The sequence below is a fragment of the Lactuca saligna genome, chromosome 9 (assembly GCF_052625555.1).
Source record: "Lactuca saligna cultivar CGN05327 chromosome 9, ASM5262555v1, whole genome shotgun sequence".
Classification (NCBI taxonomy): Eukaryota; Viridiplantae; Streptophyta; class Magnoliopsida; order Asterales; family Asteraceae; genus Lactuca; species Lactuca saligna.
Genome location: NC_136425.1, coordinates 60,025,614 through 60,043,240, shown reverse-complemented (window position 1 = coordinate 60,043,240; position 17,627 = coordinate 60,025,614). Strand labels below are relative to the sequence as shown.

The following is a 17,627-nucleotide window of genomic DNA, read 5'->3' as shown; positions in this document are numbered from 1 at the left end:
AAAACTTGTGCTTTCTTGTTCCCATTTTCATCAAAGTCACAATCCTTGGTCAAATGTGGACCACTACAATTATCACACCCACTCTAATGGCATGAATGGATTGATCCAGTTTTGTCCTTCACCTATCCATAGAATCTAGTTTAGCTATGATTTTAGTCAATTTCTCATTCCCTCCATCTCCTTTTCCTCTTGTAACATCTACTCATGGATTATGGTACTCACGTGAGTGCTTTTCAAATTCTTCAATTAACTCTTTTATATTTTGCGGCTCCTTCTTCATCATTGGCCCTTGTGAGTCAAGAAGTTGTCTAGTAGTTACATTCACTCCATCATAGAAAATTGAAAATTCTTGTTGAACATTAAGATCATGTTGAGGGAAACTTCTAAGCAAGCCCTTCTATCTTTCCCAAGCTTCATACAATGACTCCCCAACCTCTTGTTGAAAGTTTGATATCTTCTTCTTGAGCTTTCAAATCTTCGGAGGTGGGCTAAGTTGCTCAATAAAAGCATCACGAAGATTCGCCCACGTGGTAATAGATCTGGGTGCAAGAAACTTCAACCAAACCCTGGCTCCACCGGTATATGTCATCGGAAGCATCCTTATTTTAACACTTGAACTTGGTAAGTTTCTTAATTAACCCCTACTTTTAAAATTTTGCAAAATGGTCCCTCAGCTAGTACGTGGGGCGTACTGGAGTGGTACGCTTAGCATACTAGCCTTGCCCAGGATGAAGAGCTCATCCATGTATGCTGGGCATACGTGGAGTACGCATGGCGTACATGAGTAATTTTAAAACCTTAATTTTAGGGCTTCCACCCTATACAAGGGATATGATAGCCTCATTTGGTCACCTTTGGACCAGCCTCCACATCTTGAAACCCTAATTTCATTCCTTTTGCTTTGTGTGGTGCTTTTGAGCTCTTGTGAAGCTTTTGTGGTGTATTTTGTGCATCTTGAATGGGAAGGAGAAGCTTAAAGGCTGATCCTTTGGAGAGAAGCTTAGACATCCAGCTTTTGCACCTCCATGTAACACCCTAAAAATCCAGGATAAATTTTTTATTTTTATTGTATTCAAAACATATATATAATGTAACACCCATAAAATTAAAGCCAAATTTAAACTTTCCAAAACATTTAAAAACATATAGTTACTACAAATTTGTTTCCAAAATAGTCTTTATCAGAGTTTTCCCAGAATACATAACAATATGTGAGGAGCGGTACGATCAGACCTTTGCCTTGCCCCGATCCCCTAATGTACCTGAAACAATAAACTGAAACTGTAAGCCCGAAAGCTTAGTCAGTTCCCCCAAAATACCCATACTAAAAAATATACATATTATCATAAACACAGTATATAATGGGTCCAGTCAACCATCAGGTTGGAATACCCAGGCCCTCAACCAGCAGGTTGGAATGCCAACACAATATGGGTCCAATCATCCTCGGGATGGAATACCCCAGGCCCTCAACCAATAGGTTGAATGCCCCGGCCTATTGGCCTTCGCACGGAGGAGATAAACCTCAACCACCAAACAGACATGTGCATATATAACAGATAATCACATAACAATCTACATACAATACTGATCTAACAGATCATACCACATAGCTCAACATATCATCCTATCTACCAGGATACCGATCTAACAATTCATACCACATATCATATAATATTATCCTACCCTCTAGGATACCGATCTAACAGATCATACTAGCATAACATAACCAGATACATTCCAAAGGGCCGGCCTTGGTGCCTTAGTGAGGATAACTTAACTTGCAATGCCGACTCGTAGGAATAATCTCAAACTCTCAAATCACTGACACGAACACCACCATCTATATTTATTACGAACCATACACGTAAATCTCCAATCTTTCCAAAACTATCCTCAAAATTCAACGGGTCAACTCATGATCAAATTCAAAGTCAACAGTCAAGGTCAACGGTCCATGTTGACCTTAACTCGTCAAGTACCGTTAGCTACTCGCCGAGTTTCTTTAATACTCGCCCACTCGCCGAGTCACCAGAGTGACTCGTCGAGTTCCTAAGGCTTGCGATCAAAGCTCTGAGACCACTCGTCGAGGTTTCCCACGTGTAACTCGACAAGTTTATACACACCTAATGATTTGGGAAAACCCAAAACGACTCGCCGAGCCGCTCTACTGACTCGCCGAGTCTACGACAATCTTCATCAAACTCACTGAGTTGTTCATCCAACTCGTCGAGTTCATGACCATCTTCATATGACTCTCCGAATCGACCATGCGAATCGTCGAGTACCTTCAATCATTCGTCCATACAGAAGCTTTTTAAGTCATGCAAAGACTCCAAACTGCAAATCTAAGCTTCTAGGGAATGATTATCACGTGCATGCAAGACGATATGACTCAAAACAAGCTAAAGGAGTGGCTTAAGGTAAGGGGAAAGGTCATAGTTTGGCAAGTACTGAGACTTTATGATAAAGAGGGGCTAAAGGAGTCCAGATCTGAGGTTGCAACCTCAGATCTTGACCCAACGCAGAGAATCACCATAAAACCCCTAAAAAGGGCTCTAAACCCAACCATGAGGAGATCTAATCCAAGGAGAATCAAGGTAACAACTTTTTACCTTCAAAATGATGCCAATCCAAAGAAGAATTCGGATCTACAACACCAACTAGCTCCAACTTCTTGAACTCCAAGCTCTTAACGCCAAAGGATCTTCTTTCAAGGTAAAAAGCACACACAAAATAGGGCAAGCACAAATTAGGGTTTCTGGATTCAAGAGAGGCAGTAAGAGAGGCTAAGGAGAATATGTGATCCTTAAATAGGGTGCCAAAACCCCGGGATTTAGGGTTTCATCTGCTAGATCCTACTCGTCGAGTCCCTACTTGGACTCATCGAGTAGATCACTAAACATGCAGACTAACCCGCTGCTACTCAACGAGTATGGCTACCAACTCGTCGAGTAGACCTTGAAATCAAGAAAGTTCTTATGTAAGTCAATTACCTGAAGATCGGGGCGTTACATGCAACTTAATCCAAACATTTAAAAAAACATGTCTTAGTAACAAAATTATTACAGTCAAATCCCAAAATCACAAATCGTGGAAAACAGGGGTGTATACGCTGCGATCAAGCCGGACCCTTCACTTCTGAACTAGAAATACCTGAAACTGAAACCAAAAACTGTAAGCACAAAGCTTAGTGAGTTCCCTAAGTACCACATACCATCCATATCAACGAGCCAAACAAATCAAGCGAGCCATACATGTCATACACACTCGATCAATCAAATAAAGTGCTATGTGCCAAACATAGTCTTGCCATTATGCCACGATCTGCCTCATGGTATTCCTTGTCAGTCCGGGGGCCACAACCCTGGGTCTTACACACAAGTGCTAGGAGCCACCGCCTGGTCTTCCATGAAAGCATCACAAAGTCAACTAGCATACAACCTACAGCTACTTAATTAATAGTTGCCAGATTTCAGACTCTGGTTTGGCATACAAATTGCCAGGAGCCGCCACCAGGTCTTCCATACAAAATGCCAAGGGTCACCCTCGGGACTTCCTGTTATACATAAACCAAATAGGCCGACATTGGTGCCTTCCACCAATAGAACAATGAGGAGACTTACCTCGAATGTAGAAGCTCACTAAAAGAAATCCTTAGTTGCTGCCCTGATAACTTCCCAAGCTACCAATTCCAAAATATCACCCAATTAGCAATTGGGTTCCAAACTATGATGAAAAATCCATTTTTGGGGTAAAATAACCATTTTACCCCTAGCCCAACATGAACAAAAACTGAGGCCCAAGCCCAAAACCAAAAAGGCCCAAAACTATAAGATCCATAAAAGCCCATTAATGGCATACTTTTCCAAATTGGTCCCAACCCTACATGGGCCTTACCCTAAAGCCCAACAATTCCTTATCAAATAAAAAACTCTTTGATGGCCCAAGCCCATTGGGCCCACTAAAGTCCAAAACCATTGGGCCCATAAAGGCCCAATACAAAACCTAGGCCCAACTAGACATGTCAAAACAAGAGTTCAACACTCTCAAATTCCTCTGAAAAATAAGCCTATCACACCAAGCTCATCCCTATTTTGTAGCACAAACATGAAACAAGCCCAAAAACCCACAGATGCGCATACGCAGGGCGTACCCCCTTAGGTACGCTCAACGTACTCGAAGATAAAGATCGGGGTCTCAGATCAGTACGCAGGACGTACAAGAGCTTACGCGGGGCGTATAGAGTCCTTTCCCAAAACTAGATTTTTTACTTAACCGATTAAGCACTTTGCATCAAAACTTCAAGCAACCTCCAAATAAAGCTATTAATACATAAAGTCGGCACCTTTATGCATTTGCATGACTCAAAGGGACCCAATGACCAAATTAACCCAATTATACTCATCTTAATCCATCTAGAACATGCATGAATGATTTTTAACCTTAAAGGTGGCAACTTTATGAGCTTATATCCTAATAAATGGTACGAGTAGCAACTCCAAGCTCCTGGAGTGGTGTCCAACCACTAGATCTCACCCATGAGGTCAAAATGGGACCAAAAAAACACATAATCTTATATATCAACTTCTAATGGGAAAGGTTAGAACTTTTTACCTTCTATGAGCTGAAAATGTAGCAAAGAGTCCAGATCCACAAGCCTTTCCCTTGATTCACCACCTTGCACAAAACTTTCACACCTGAATGCACACTAAAACCCACCAAAGATGCACATAAAAAGGCTCACAGCACTCTTGGATGAGGCTATGGTTGTAGATTAGGGTTTATGATAATGTAGGATGAAAGAGAGGCTCACACCTAGGACTTAAGGTGTTTAAATAGTGAGCCAACCCTAAAAATTAGGGTTTCGGGACTTAACACATTACGTTGAGTAATGTATGTACGTTGGGCGTACAACTTTGAACATATGTATCCATTTCCAAATTTATGTTGGGCGTACCCAACCAAACACGCACATGCATCCTTGCATGCATGGGAATGCCTTGCCAATTATTTCCATTAGGGACCAAATCTGCCAATATCTTCAAAATTCCATAACTCCCTAATTCTAGGTCTATTTCCAACGAACCTTATATCCATAAAAGGTGGCGAGAAATTCCTACGCTCCTAACAACACACCCAAGCCTTAAAACCTCCCGAGCAAAACCTAAAATCCATTAAGGATCGAGATATCACATTACGGTTACACCCTTGACCTCCGAAGACACAATCGGACATTTGGATCAATTATACCACGAAATTACATCCGAAATGGGCCAAATCCTCCCTTTCACCAAGGCCCTAAGCCTTATGTCAACTGATGATTGGGTTGCAACCCTGAGCAACGAAGCAAATTCAAAACCGATTGTTACACTCCATTTTGTGGCTTGTGAGGTATAAAGCTTCTAGCTTATCAAATCATTTAATAGATCTACTTCTTGGCTAGTCTTTGTATATTTTGGTCCCTCTTGGTTGGTGCTTGTGATCTAAGGTCATTATGGAGCTTATTCTTGTAGATCTGGACATATTTAGGGTTTCTTAAGCATAAAGGTGCAAAATTTATAGTGGTTTTGGTTTCATGCATGTGTTAAGTCCTTTATTAAGGTATTTTAAGCTCTAGAGTCCCATTAAGCCATGTATGCACGTAAAGTTGGCAACTTTACGTGATAAACCACCTTAGGTAAGTCAGATCTAAGAAACCAAATAAGTGTTGGATGAAGAAAGTTGGCCAAGTTGGGTGTACATTGGGCATACAAGCTAGTATACCGCGCGTACAAGCCCTAAAGCGAGTATGTTTAGCATACGAGATGAGTACGCCCTGCGTAATCAGTAGATGGGCTTTGATATGTTGGGCTCATGGTGTTGGGCTATGTTTGGAATCTTGATGATTACGGCCTTGTTGGGCCATCATAATATTATTTTTGGGCTATGGGTATTTTATTGGATGTCGGTTGAAAGCCCATGAGGGGGTTTGGGCCCGATTTGGAAAATTGGGCCATATTTGCTCCTTGGATGATTATCTTGAAATATGGACTTTTTGGACATTTGGATTGGGATTTGGTCTTAGGCCAAATTTTCCGAAAAGGGTAAAAAGGTCTTTTACTTTAGATTAGACTCCTTGTGTGAGTCGGGATCCAATTATTAATTGGATGTTATTTCTGATTATAGCACAAGGATTCTTAGTGGGCCAGCAGTTAGAGTTTTATCTATGAGATTTAGTAGCCTGAGGTGAGTTTCCTCACAGTGTTTAGCGGGTCAAAGGCACCAATTCCAGCCTATAGATTGATATTTTAGTATGCTAGTTGTCTGTGTAACTCTTGCATGTGTTATGTGTTCCGGGCAAGGGTTCGATGTCGGGCGAGGCCCGATGATTGTACTATATGCTATTATCTTTGTGATAATCACATGTGATTGTTTTATTATTTGATTATATGTTTATATGTATATCGGGCGGGACCGATGCCAGGCAGGGCCTGATGACTGATAGATCTGTATACCGAGCGGAGCTCGATGATGGGTGGGGCCCGATGCCAGGCGGGGCCCATTATGTGTTTTTTATGTATGTATGGTACGCGGTATTTAGGGGAAATCACTAAGATTTGTGCTTACGGTTTTCAGTTTACGTTTCACGTACTTTAGGATCAAAAGGGAAGAGCTCAGGATGATTATAGAGTACACACCACCTTTTTCTGAATTATAAGATTTACTCTGATATGTTTTGATGTATTAACACACTTTGATCTTTTTGGGGTTGTATGACAATGTTTGGATTCATGTTTTATAAAATCAAAAATGAAAATTTTGGGTCTTATTTTTTGGATGTTACAATTTGGTATGAGAGCCTTGGTTTGAGAGATTTGGACATACTCTCAGGAGTGTTTGAACTCAAACTGAGGATTTGGTATAGTTTTTCAAAAAGAAATTTATTTTTAAGAAAAGATTTTTCTTAGACAAGAAAGGGTGTGGTGCATTCAATCGACCCAACTCAAGTAAGTTTTCCCAAAATACCCATACTTGTTATCTCATATGATTTGATAAGTGAATCTGTCTGCTAGTTAGGGCTAAGGATCTGCTCAATATTTACATGATAGAATTCTAGGAGAGATGCATTTGTATGCCAATGTAGACTTATATGCTAGTACTAACTAGTTAGTGATAGGATGGCCTGATTAGGTGATGCTTGATTTTGATTAATTGATGCTCGAATGCTGCTTTCTTTGTGCTTTTAGGAGTTATCACTAGCTTCAGCTAACTAGTAAGCAAATATGCTAAGTGATTTGACCTGACTCTGGTTCTTCTACATCTTCCGTTCAAAGTGACTCTGATGAACCTGTTAGGTTACAGCAAGAAAAGTTCGTCAACTGTGCTCCGGGAGGAAGCTCCCGAGAAAACGCTCCTACGGTCAAGTCAGTGGGTGGCCTTAAGGTTTAGTTGAGGGTAAATTGAGAGAGGGTCACTTACTTCCCAAGGCGTCTTGAATAGCCTATTTTACTAGCTCCCTCTAGTAATCCTTACGGGACAAAGGCATCAGAACTGACAGGATCGGGGACGCTTATTGGTGGATCATGCTCCTCATTCTGTCAGAGCCGATGATTGGTTCGAGCGATAATGCTCTGAGCATCTGCCTTGTCTCCTGAGAGTTATATTTGTCTTGGAGCGGAAGGTGCCCCTTGCAGGGCCAATACTTTCTTCGCAAGCGCTCGACTCTTAGGGGCGCTAGCCAACGCTTTGTTCTGTCGGGCTTAGTCCATTGGGCGCATCCGTCGGGCACGTCAAGCCTTGGGGCATTCTCTGGTGCGAATATATGCGCCTTCTCCGTTCTATGTAGGGCACGTCATCACTAGGTTACATATTATATGAACTAAATAATTTTAGAAGGCTATGTTTTAACTCTATTGTGCAACTCTTGTTTGAGTCCAGCCGTTGTAGTGTGAGACCTTTCATTCAAAGAATTATCTGGTTTTGGTGATATGTAATTGTATTCACGAGCTAGTTAGAGGGAGTTACTTCTGTAGCTAACATTGGATAATGGTGTGGAGTTTGCCCTAGGAAAAACTAGGATGAAATCTAGTGTTGGGAACCTTATCTTGTTGAGGGTTAATTATATGGATATAAAGTCTAACGTCCGTAAATCAGGGCTAGTCAATTTAGAGACGTTAATCGTCAAAAATGACTTTTTGATAGAAGATTACTTAGAATGAATAATCTTAACTAAGTTGTAGTATATGTTACAAGGATTCCGTACATATAAATAACGTTGAAATCCGAGTTATAACGAAGAAGTTATGACTTGTCGAAGTTTTGCGACAGAACCGGCACGACACAGCGCGACGTAAATAGTGAATTTACGATAGAGCGGTATTTAGCCTTAGAGATCTAAAAGAAAGTCGTAGAGTTCGTTAAACCAAGAGTGTGCATAAAAAGAACGTCTAAATCTAACTTCGTACGAGGAAGTTATACTTTTTCTAAGTTTCAACTTAGCGGTATGCAGCCCGAAGTTCGATTGTGAGATTGAGTGATTTCTAGCCGAAACAATCTAAACGAGAATCGAAGATCTTGTTAATAGTAGTGCAATGGTAAAAAGATAGACGGGAACGGATGTCGGAGGAAGAAGTTATGAATTTATAACGGAGTTTTCCTGTCCCGGCCTACTAAAAATAATATAATAAAAATAAATTTGAAATCAGCCGACGGAGTCTAAACGAAATTTGTAGAGCATAGTCTCCTCTACGCGTGGATATTAAGAACGTCAAAAACAGAGCTCGTAAGCGGAAGATATGAACTTTGGAATTTTTTAAATAATTAAAATATATTTATTTTATTATAAATTCGGATATTATCCGAAGGAGGAGGAGTCACCGGTCTGATCCGAAGGGTACACTCCACGTAACATTTAAGTACACCCAGCGTACCTCAGTCTTATGCGGTCCGAGAGAGAGCCACGATCCACCACCTGAAGCTCGACACGTGGAAGGCTGATCCGAACTACGCCCCGCGTAGTGCCTCGTACGTCCAGTGTACGTCCGAGGTTCAGCCCCTATAAAAGGGCAGGGTGGACTCCGGATTTTGTTGCTAATTTTTACACTTCTTCACCCTAAACTTCTTTCTTCTTGGCATTTTATACCCCTGAAGGCCCGGTATCATTCCCGAGTCCTGAAGCAAGTACCAAAGCCCCAAAGAACTCGAGAAAAATAGTTTTCAAGCCGAAACTCCGCCCACGTGAAGCCTGGTTTTGGAGAAAACATCCCGGTTTCATCAGAAAAGATTATCTCGAGAGACGAGGCATTGTCCGATCATCTTCTGATCAAGTGAGTGTATAGTCACTTTCTTCTTACACATAAATATTAAGTATTTGCTATGAAATACGTGCTATGTGTGTATATATTATTATTTATTTAAGATGATTGTGGAAATGATGAATTATATAGGTTTTAATGAGTTAAACTATATATGTATTTTGTATCTACAAATATGTTGGGTAGAACATGGGTATATGAGATAAAAGGGTAAAGAGATAAACTTGTTTTAGATCTAGGAGTATGAATCAGATCAGGAGATTAGTTTTAGATCTGGGAATATGGATTAGGTCATGAGGTAAATTTTAGATCCGGGAGTACGGATTATGTATTTTTGAACTATGTGTTCATTCGATAAGGTATCATGTGTATAGTCCCTTTTATGAACGTGATTTTAATACGAGTATTGATTAAAGTATGAAATATATATATATATATATATATATATATATATATATATATATATATATGTCTATGTGTGTGTGTGTGAAATACTTGCTATTGCTCAAAACATGTGTTATATAAATATAATTGATGATATACAACGTGCGGACCGGTTATGGTCCAATATGTGTTAAGATGTGTATATATGATATTATTACTTAAAACTTTGTGTTAAGCATACACTAGTTAGTGTTTCCTAAACGGAGATAGTATCGGAAATTGATTATAAGTATTGTAGGATTGCCTAGTGATGGGTTAAGACTTAAAATGGGATGTTTAGTTCAATTAGGTTTGGACTTTGGGTAGTCTCTTATTAAGAGTACGCGTGGGGCGAGATTGATGATCGGTGGAGTACATCCTACGTACAAAAGTACATTTTATGTACGAAGGCCTTTTCAATGCTCTGTTTCTAGGGTGGTGCTTGTGCCAGGGTACTATTATGTTCTCGGGCATGAGTCCTTCGCATACCAGAGTACTATAATGTGCCAGAAGTACTATCTAGTACAAAGTCTTTTTTGCACTATTGTGTGTCGGTTATGGGAGCGTATGGGAGTACTCTATTAGTATTTCCCCACACTTTCTATTTTGAGAGAGCTTTGGAGTCAGCGTTTCTTTTATGAAGTGATCAAACAAGCTTCATGTGTCAACGTTTTCTTTCACGAAGTACTTAAGGGAACTTCGTAAACTGCCTATTAAAGTGTATTGGTAATAGACCACTACTAGGTATGTCTAGTGTTATATTGATGGATAGGGTGCGTCTGGGGGTGAAATACCTCATGATAGTCAGACCACTGCTAGGAAAAGTTCGATGCTGGATAGGGAGAGTTTGGGGGTAAAATACCTCACGATAGTCGGACCACGCCTAGGCATCGTTATCTAGATAACTACCCCTGACTTAATAGTCTTGTGGTTCTTTCTTTTACGAACGAAGGTTCGTGGTGAAACTTATTCCATTCCCCTCATTTGATGTCTTAATTGATCCATATTTGATGCCAGTGAATTTCCGAAGCAGCCTCGTCAGTTTTTTGTTCATATCGATTCCTTAGGCTAGATCTCGTAAGATCATTGTATAGGGTCAGTATGCGGGGATCGATGGGATGGGATAGATTCTTTTAGAAATATGATTTATATGTGTTCATAATATTAGTGGTTTTGCAGGATCGAGATATACATTATTATCACATTGTTTGAACTAAGAGCTTTCGTACTCTGTTTTCCTTAGGTGATTGGGTTAACCAGGGATATTTGAACTTAGTGTTCACCAGATATATATTTGAACTAAGTGTTCGTTAGATATTTGAACTTAGTGTTCACCAGGTATATTTGAACTAAGTGTTCATTAGATATTTGAACTCAGTGTTCACCAGGGATATTTGAACTAAGAGTTCACTAGATGTTTTGAACTATGTGTTCACCAGGGATATTTGAACTAAGTGTTCATTGGGTGTTTTTGAACTAGGTGTTCCTTAATTATTGTGAACTGCGTGTTCACCAGAGGTAATCTAAGAACCTTGGCAGCACTAAACTTTGTGACAATTCCTTAGGGCAATCCTTAGGAATGAATGGCAGAAGGGTAATCGGTTCTTAGGGTAAATCTTTAAGTAATAAATGAAGATAATCAGGGTGGGTAATTGGATTGATTGTTTGATAACTGAATATAATAATTATATTATTGTAGGTTGAAAACCATATATGCTCACCAGGCTCCCAAGCCTGACCCTCTCAGTTTTCTTTGTCTTACAGGTTATGGCACGAGAGCATAAGTTGGCTGACATAACGAGAGATTTTGGATTATAGGCCAGTAGTTATGAATAATTGTCGTAAGGTCTATTCTGTTCTATTTATGCTTTTGGTCTGTATTGAACATGACATCCCGAGATTTTTTTTATATAATGAAAATACATTTATTTAAAGAAATGCTTTGATAAATTCATATCATATTTTGTTTTGGGAACAAATTCCGCAACTATTTTCTTTAAAAACTACTATGAATTTAAAAACAAAGCATAAACGAATCGGTCTTTTCTTGCCGTGAAATTGGGGATGTCACATAAAGTGACTTGTCGGACTCAAGTCAATTCTCGATTCAAGGACAGCTGCGATGAAACCATGAAGCTTGTAGAGATTGTGATCCCTAAGTATATTATGATGCTTATTCTAATAGTTTATATGGTCTATTTTCAGTATGGTGACTCTGCGGGGCAGACCTGTTGCAGTTCCAGCGCTAGAAAGGGCTCGGGCTTAGGTTCTGTATTCAGGCAATTGGATTATCAAAAGAAGGAGTTCATTTTGTCTGAGATTACGCGTTAAATTCCTGATCATACTCATATGATCCTTGATACGGAAAGGGAGGGAATTCTGGAGATATTGGATGAGCGATTGAGCTCGTTTCGTTCGGAGATGGTGGCCTTTGTGGGAGTGCATTCTTTGACCTTTAGGGAGTTCCGGGCATGTGTAGCTCCGGAATATCATGGGGAGAAGGACCCGATAGTGAATACGAGGTGGTTAGCAAATGTTTCTAACGCCTTCCGCAGTAGCAGTTACACCGCGGGGGAAAAAGTCAGACTTGCTTCCTGTCTTCTAAAGGATAGGGCACAAGATTGGTGGGAGGAGGTGGGACGCACAGTTGGTTACCATGTTGTTGATACGATGACATTGGATGATTTTGTCACCAGGTTCAAGGATGAGTTTTCACCGGTGATTGAGGTGAAGCAGTTGGCGCGAGAGTTTCAAGATCTCCGCCAGACTACTGAGACAGTGGCTAAGATCACCGTGATGTTTCGGGAGAGAGCACCTTTGGTTCCGCAGTATGTGGAGGATGAGGATATGAAGAAAAAAAGGTATCATGAGATGTTGAGAAGTGATATTCGGCAGTTTGTAAGCCGATACAGCTGTAGGATGCTGGAGGATATGGTAGGGAGGGTAAAGGAGAGAGAGATTGATATGGATATGGAAAAGAAGAGGAAGCCAGATTATGTGTCGAGTGTAAAGGGTTCAAGCAAGAGGCTAAAGGTATCCGATTCCAGGACGAGAGGCTAGCAAGGCCGAAGCCATTGTCGCAAGTGCGGCAAGATGCACGAGGTAGTGTGTAGGGTGGGTGGTTCGGGTTGTTTCAAGTGCGGTTGGACAGGTCAAATTAGCAGGGATTGCATTTCTACCACCACCACCACCACCTCGATATCTAATCTGATTTGCTTTCATTGCAATCAGAGGGGCCACAAGAAGGCCCATTATCATATTTTGGTTGCAGCAGCACCGGTGTCAACACCCGCTCCTGGAACTCTTCGGATTACTGACGACCATTAGGTCTGGGCGAATGCACCTATGGTGAAGAGCAGGGCTTTTCAGTTGACTATCGAGGAGGCTTATGCAGCTCCCGACATGGTGACTAGTATGTATATTCTCCTTATCTCTTTATTTTTTTTTTATTGATTTGTCTACTTATATTTATGTGTTTTATTTTAGGATCGTTCCTCGTGAATGGTATTTCTGCTTTGGTATTATTCGATTCGTGGGCTATCCAATCATTTGTATCGCTTGCGCTTAGCAAGAGGTTTTTTGTAGCTCTGGGGGAGTTGGATTGTCCATTATATGTCGAGATTGTTGATTATCGATATGTCCGGGTAGCAAGGGTTGATCGGGGTTGTACTTTCCAGTTGTTTAGCGACCAGTATTTGGTTTATTTGGCTCCAATTCCTTTGCGTGGAAACAAGGTTATCGTGGGAATGAATTGGCTGATAACTAATGGGGTGGTGATCAATTATGAGCAACAACTAGTTTGAATTCGAACCCCAAGTGGGGGAGAGTTAGTGGTTCAGGGAGAGAGGGATCAAGGTGGACTGATGTTGTGTTCAAAAGCGACAGCCAGATGCTATATTCAGCTGGGTTGTTTTGGATTTTTCGCCTATGTTATGGATACCCGGGATAAGGGTAAGGCAACCATGGATGATGTGCCGATTGTACGATATTTCCTCGATGTGTTTCCAGAGGATTTTCTTAGGGTGTCTCCGGAAAGGAAGGTTGATTTCAGTATTGATCTGTTTCCAGGTGTGGCTCCGATAGCCAAAGCACCGTATTGATTGGCTCCTCCCGAGATGTAAGAGTTGTTTACACAACCATAGGAGCTGTTAGAAAAGGGATTCATTCAACCGAGTAGTTCGCCATGGGGAGCTCTGATATTTGTTTGTGAAGAATAAGGATGGGTCTCATCGTATCTGCATTGACTACCGGGAGCTGAAAAAGGTAATGGTGAAGAACCATTATCCACTTCTGAGGATTGATGATCTTTTTAACCAACTTCAGGGTGCACCTTTGTATTCCAAATTGATTTGAGATTGGGTTATCATTAGATGAGGGTTAGAGAGGATGATGGGCAGAAGACATCTTTCTAGACTCGTTATGGTCATTACGAGTTCGTGGCTTAATGCCTTTTGGGCTCACCAATGCTCTAGATGCATTCATGGATCTCATGAACCGCATGTGCAGGCCGATGTTGGATCAGTCTGTGATTGTATTTATCGTTGATATCTTAGTCTACTCCAAGACTCCGGAGAACACAAGGAGCACATGAGGGAAGTGATGGAGACTTTGAGGAGGGAGAGACTTTTCGTAAAGTTCTCTAAGTGTGAGTTCTGGTTGCACGAGGTGTAGTTTCTGGGGTACCTTTTCAACCAGAGTGGTATTGTGGTCGATCCGGCCAAGGTCAAGGTCGTGATGCAGTGGGAGGTTCCGAGGTGTCCATATGAGATTCGGAGTTTAATTCCTTGGTCTCGCGGGTTATTATTGGAGGTTTATCCAGGATTTCTCTAAGATAGTTGTTCGATTGACTCGGTTGACAAAGAAGATAGTTACATTTTGCTGAGGTCCTAAGCAGCAGGCAGCTTTTGAGACCTTGAGACATCGGTTGTGCGAGGCGCCGATTATGACGCTTCTAGAGGGTGTTGAGGATTTGGTGGTTTATTGTGATACATCGATCATGATTTTGGGAGCAATATTGATGCAGAGGGGACTCGTGATCGCTTACTCTTCGAGGCAGCTGAAGCCTCATGAGGCGAATTATACTATGCATGACATGGAGTTCGGGGCTATGGTTTTTTCCCTCAAGATTTGGCGAAATTACTCTATGGGGTCTGTTGTACCATCTACATGAATCACAAGAGAACGAGGTATCTGATGGATCAGACAAATCTGAATATGAGGCAACGTTGTTGGTTGGATGTGGTGAAGGATTATGATTGCTATATCCTTTATTACCAAGGGAAGGCCAATGTGGTGGCTGATGCTCGCAACCGTAAGGCGGCCGCGACTCCGACCAGAGACATATGTTTGAGGATGAGTATGATTACTCCACTTTTGGAGCGGATTCATGAGGCTTAGGTCGAAGCTATTAAGGAAGATAACCGGACGAGTGAGCGTATTGTGGGTCATGTGGCTTCCTTTGATTATGATAGTTGTGGGTTGTGGACTCTGCATCGACGGTTTTAGGTTCCATATTAGGGTTGTATGCATCATGTTTTGATGGAGGAGGCGCACAAGCCTAGGTTCTCCATTCATCTCAGAGCGACAAAGATGTATAAGGATCTTTGTCCTGTCTATTGGCGACCCTGCATGAAGCGGGATGTAGCTTGGTATGTGGAGCGGTTCTTGACTTGCAGGAAAGTCAATGTCAAGCATCAGCGACCTCACAACAAGATACAACGTTAGAGATTCCCGTATGGAAATAGAAGGATATTAGCATGGATTTCATCACGAAGTTACCTTGGACTGCATGCAGAGTGTATTCTATTTGTGTCATCGTGGATTGGTTGACCAAGAGCACACATTTCATTCTGATTCAGGAGAGTATTTCTGTACAGAAATTGACTAAAATTTATATAAGGGAGGTTGTGGCACGTTATGGGGTGCCAGTTTTGGTGGTTTCTAACAGAGATGTCTGTTTTATGTCCAAGTTTTGGAAGAGTTTCCATGACAATTTGGGTACTCGTCTCCATTTCAGCACAACATTCCATCCTCAGATCGATGGTCAGAGAGAGTGGACTATTCAGACCCTACAGGATATGCTTCGGGCGTGTTTTTGGACTTTGGTGGGAGTTGGGATACGTATCTTTCGTTAGCGGAATTTTCGTATAACAATAGTTATCACGCTAGCATTAAGATGTTCTACATTAGGAACTGTAGGACCCCAATTTGTTGGGGTGAGGTTGGTCAGTGGGTTATGGGGAGTAACGAGGTGATACTCAAGACCACTGAGATGATTCAGTAGGTTTGAGGTAGGCTTTAGACAGCTTAGAGTCAAGAGAAGAGTTATACCGATAGACGCAAATCACACTTAGAGTTCCAGGTAGGGAATATGGTTCTCCTGAAGGTATCACCTTAGAAATGTGTCATTTGATTCAGGAAGAGGGGCCAGCTGGGCCACAGGTATATCGGTCCTTTTTAGGGTTTTGGATTAGGTGAACTAGGTTACATATCGATTGGATCTTCCAGATGAGCTCAGTCAGATTCATAGCACATTCCATGTCTCTCAACTGCGGAAATGCTTAGTAGATGATTCTGCAGTGGTATCGTTGGAGGATATTCAGGTGGATGACCACCTGAATTATATCGAGAAACCAGTGGCGATCCTTGATCGGATGATGAAAACCTTGAGGAATAAGGTTTTGGAGTTGGTGAAGGTGCAATGCCAGCACCGCAAGGGTTCAGATTCGACTTGGGAGCCGGAAGAGGAGACGAGGAAGCACTATCCTGGGTTATTCAGTGCAGCGGACTTCGAGGACGAAGTCTGATTCAAGTGGGTGAGAATTATAACACTTGAACTTAGTAAGTTTCTTAATTAACCTTTACTTTGAAGAAAATTCAAAATGGTCCCTCAGCTAGTACGCTGGGAGTACCAGAGTGGTATGCTTAGGGTACTAGCCTTTCCCTCAACGCAAAGCTCATCCACGTATGTTGGGCGTACGTGGAGTACGCATGGTGTAGATGAGCAGATTTAGAACCCTAATTTTAGGGCTTGCACCCAATATAAGGGATATGATAACCTAATTTGGTCACCTTTGGACCAGCCTCGACATCTTGAAACCCTAATTTAGCCCCTTTTGCTTTGTGTGGTGCTTTTGAGCTCTTGTGAAGCTTTTGTGGTGTATTTTGTGCATCTTGAAGGGGAAAGAGAAGCTTAAAGACTCATCCTTTGTAGAGGAGCTTAGAGATCTAACTTTTGCACCTCCATTTCATGGCTTGTAAGGTATAAAGCTTATAGCTTGTCAACTCATTTCATAGATCTACTCCTTAGCTTGTTTTTATATATATTTGGTCGTTTTTGGTTGGTGCTTGTGAGCTAAGGTCATTATCGAGATTATTCTTGTATATCTGGACATATTAAGGGTTTCTTAAGCATAAAGGTGCAAACTTTATGGTGGTTTTGGTCTCATGCATGTGTTAAGTCATTTATTAAGCTCTTTTGAGCTCTAGAGCCCCCATTAACCCATGCATGCACGTATAGTTGGCAACTTTACATGATAAACCACCTTAGGGAAGTCAGATCTAAGATTTGGGTTGAAGTCTTAACCGAATAAGTGTTGAATGAAGAAAGTTGGCCAAGCTGGGTGTACATTGGGCGTACAAGCTGGTATACCACGCGTACAAGCCCTAAAACGAGTACGCTTAGGTGTTGTTTGTTTTTTGTCTGCAGATCTTATTGGCCTCTTCTGCCTACGTCGTGCAGACCACACACATACATTAGGTTTTACATACTCTTTGTTTTTTCGAAGACTGCATACCTAAAAAGGTCTGCGCGTCCTCTTCTTGGTGCAGATGTAGAACAATGTCTTCAAACCTCTTCAGACATCTTCTAGACTAAAAAACACATATATCTTAGTTTTTTTTTTAACT

The 17,627-nt window shown here is 41.3% G+C and overlaps 1 non-coding gene across 1 annotated transcript; it reads left to right on the top strand.

Moving 5' to 3' along the window:
* Nucleotides 1-362: 362 nt before the first annotated feature.
* LOC145019032 (small nucleolar RNA R71) lies at nucleotides 363-469 on the top strand. The gene has a single exon (XR_013667352.1). It is a non-coding gene; the product is annotated as a small nucleolar RNA R71 (small nucleolar RNA).
* The last annotated feature ends 17,158 nt before the right edge of the window (nucleotides 470-17,627 follow it).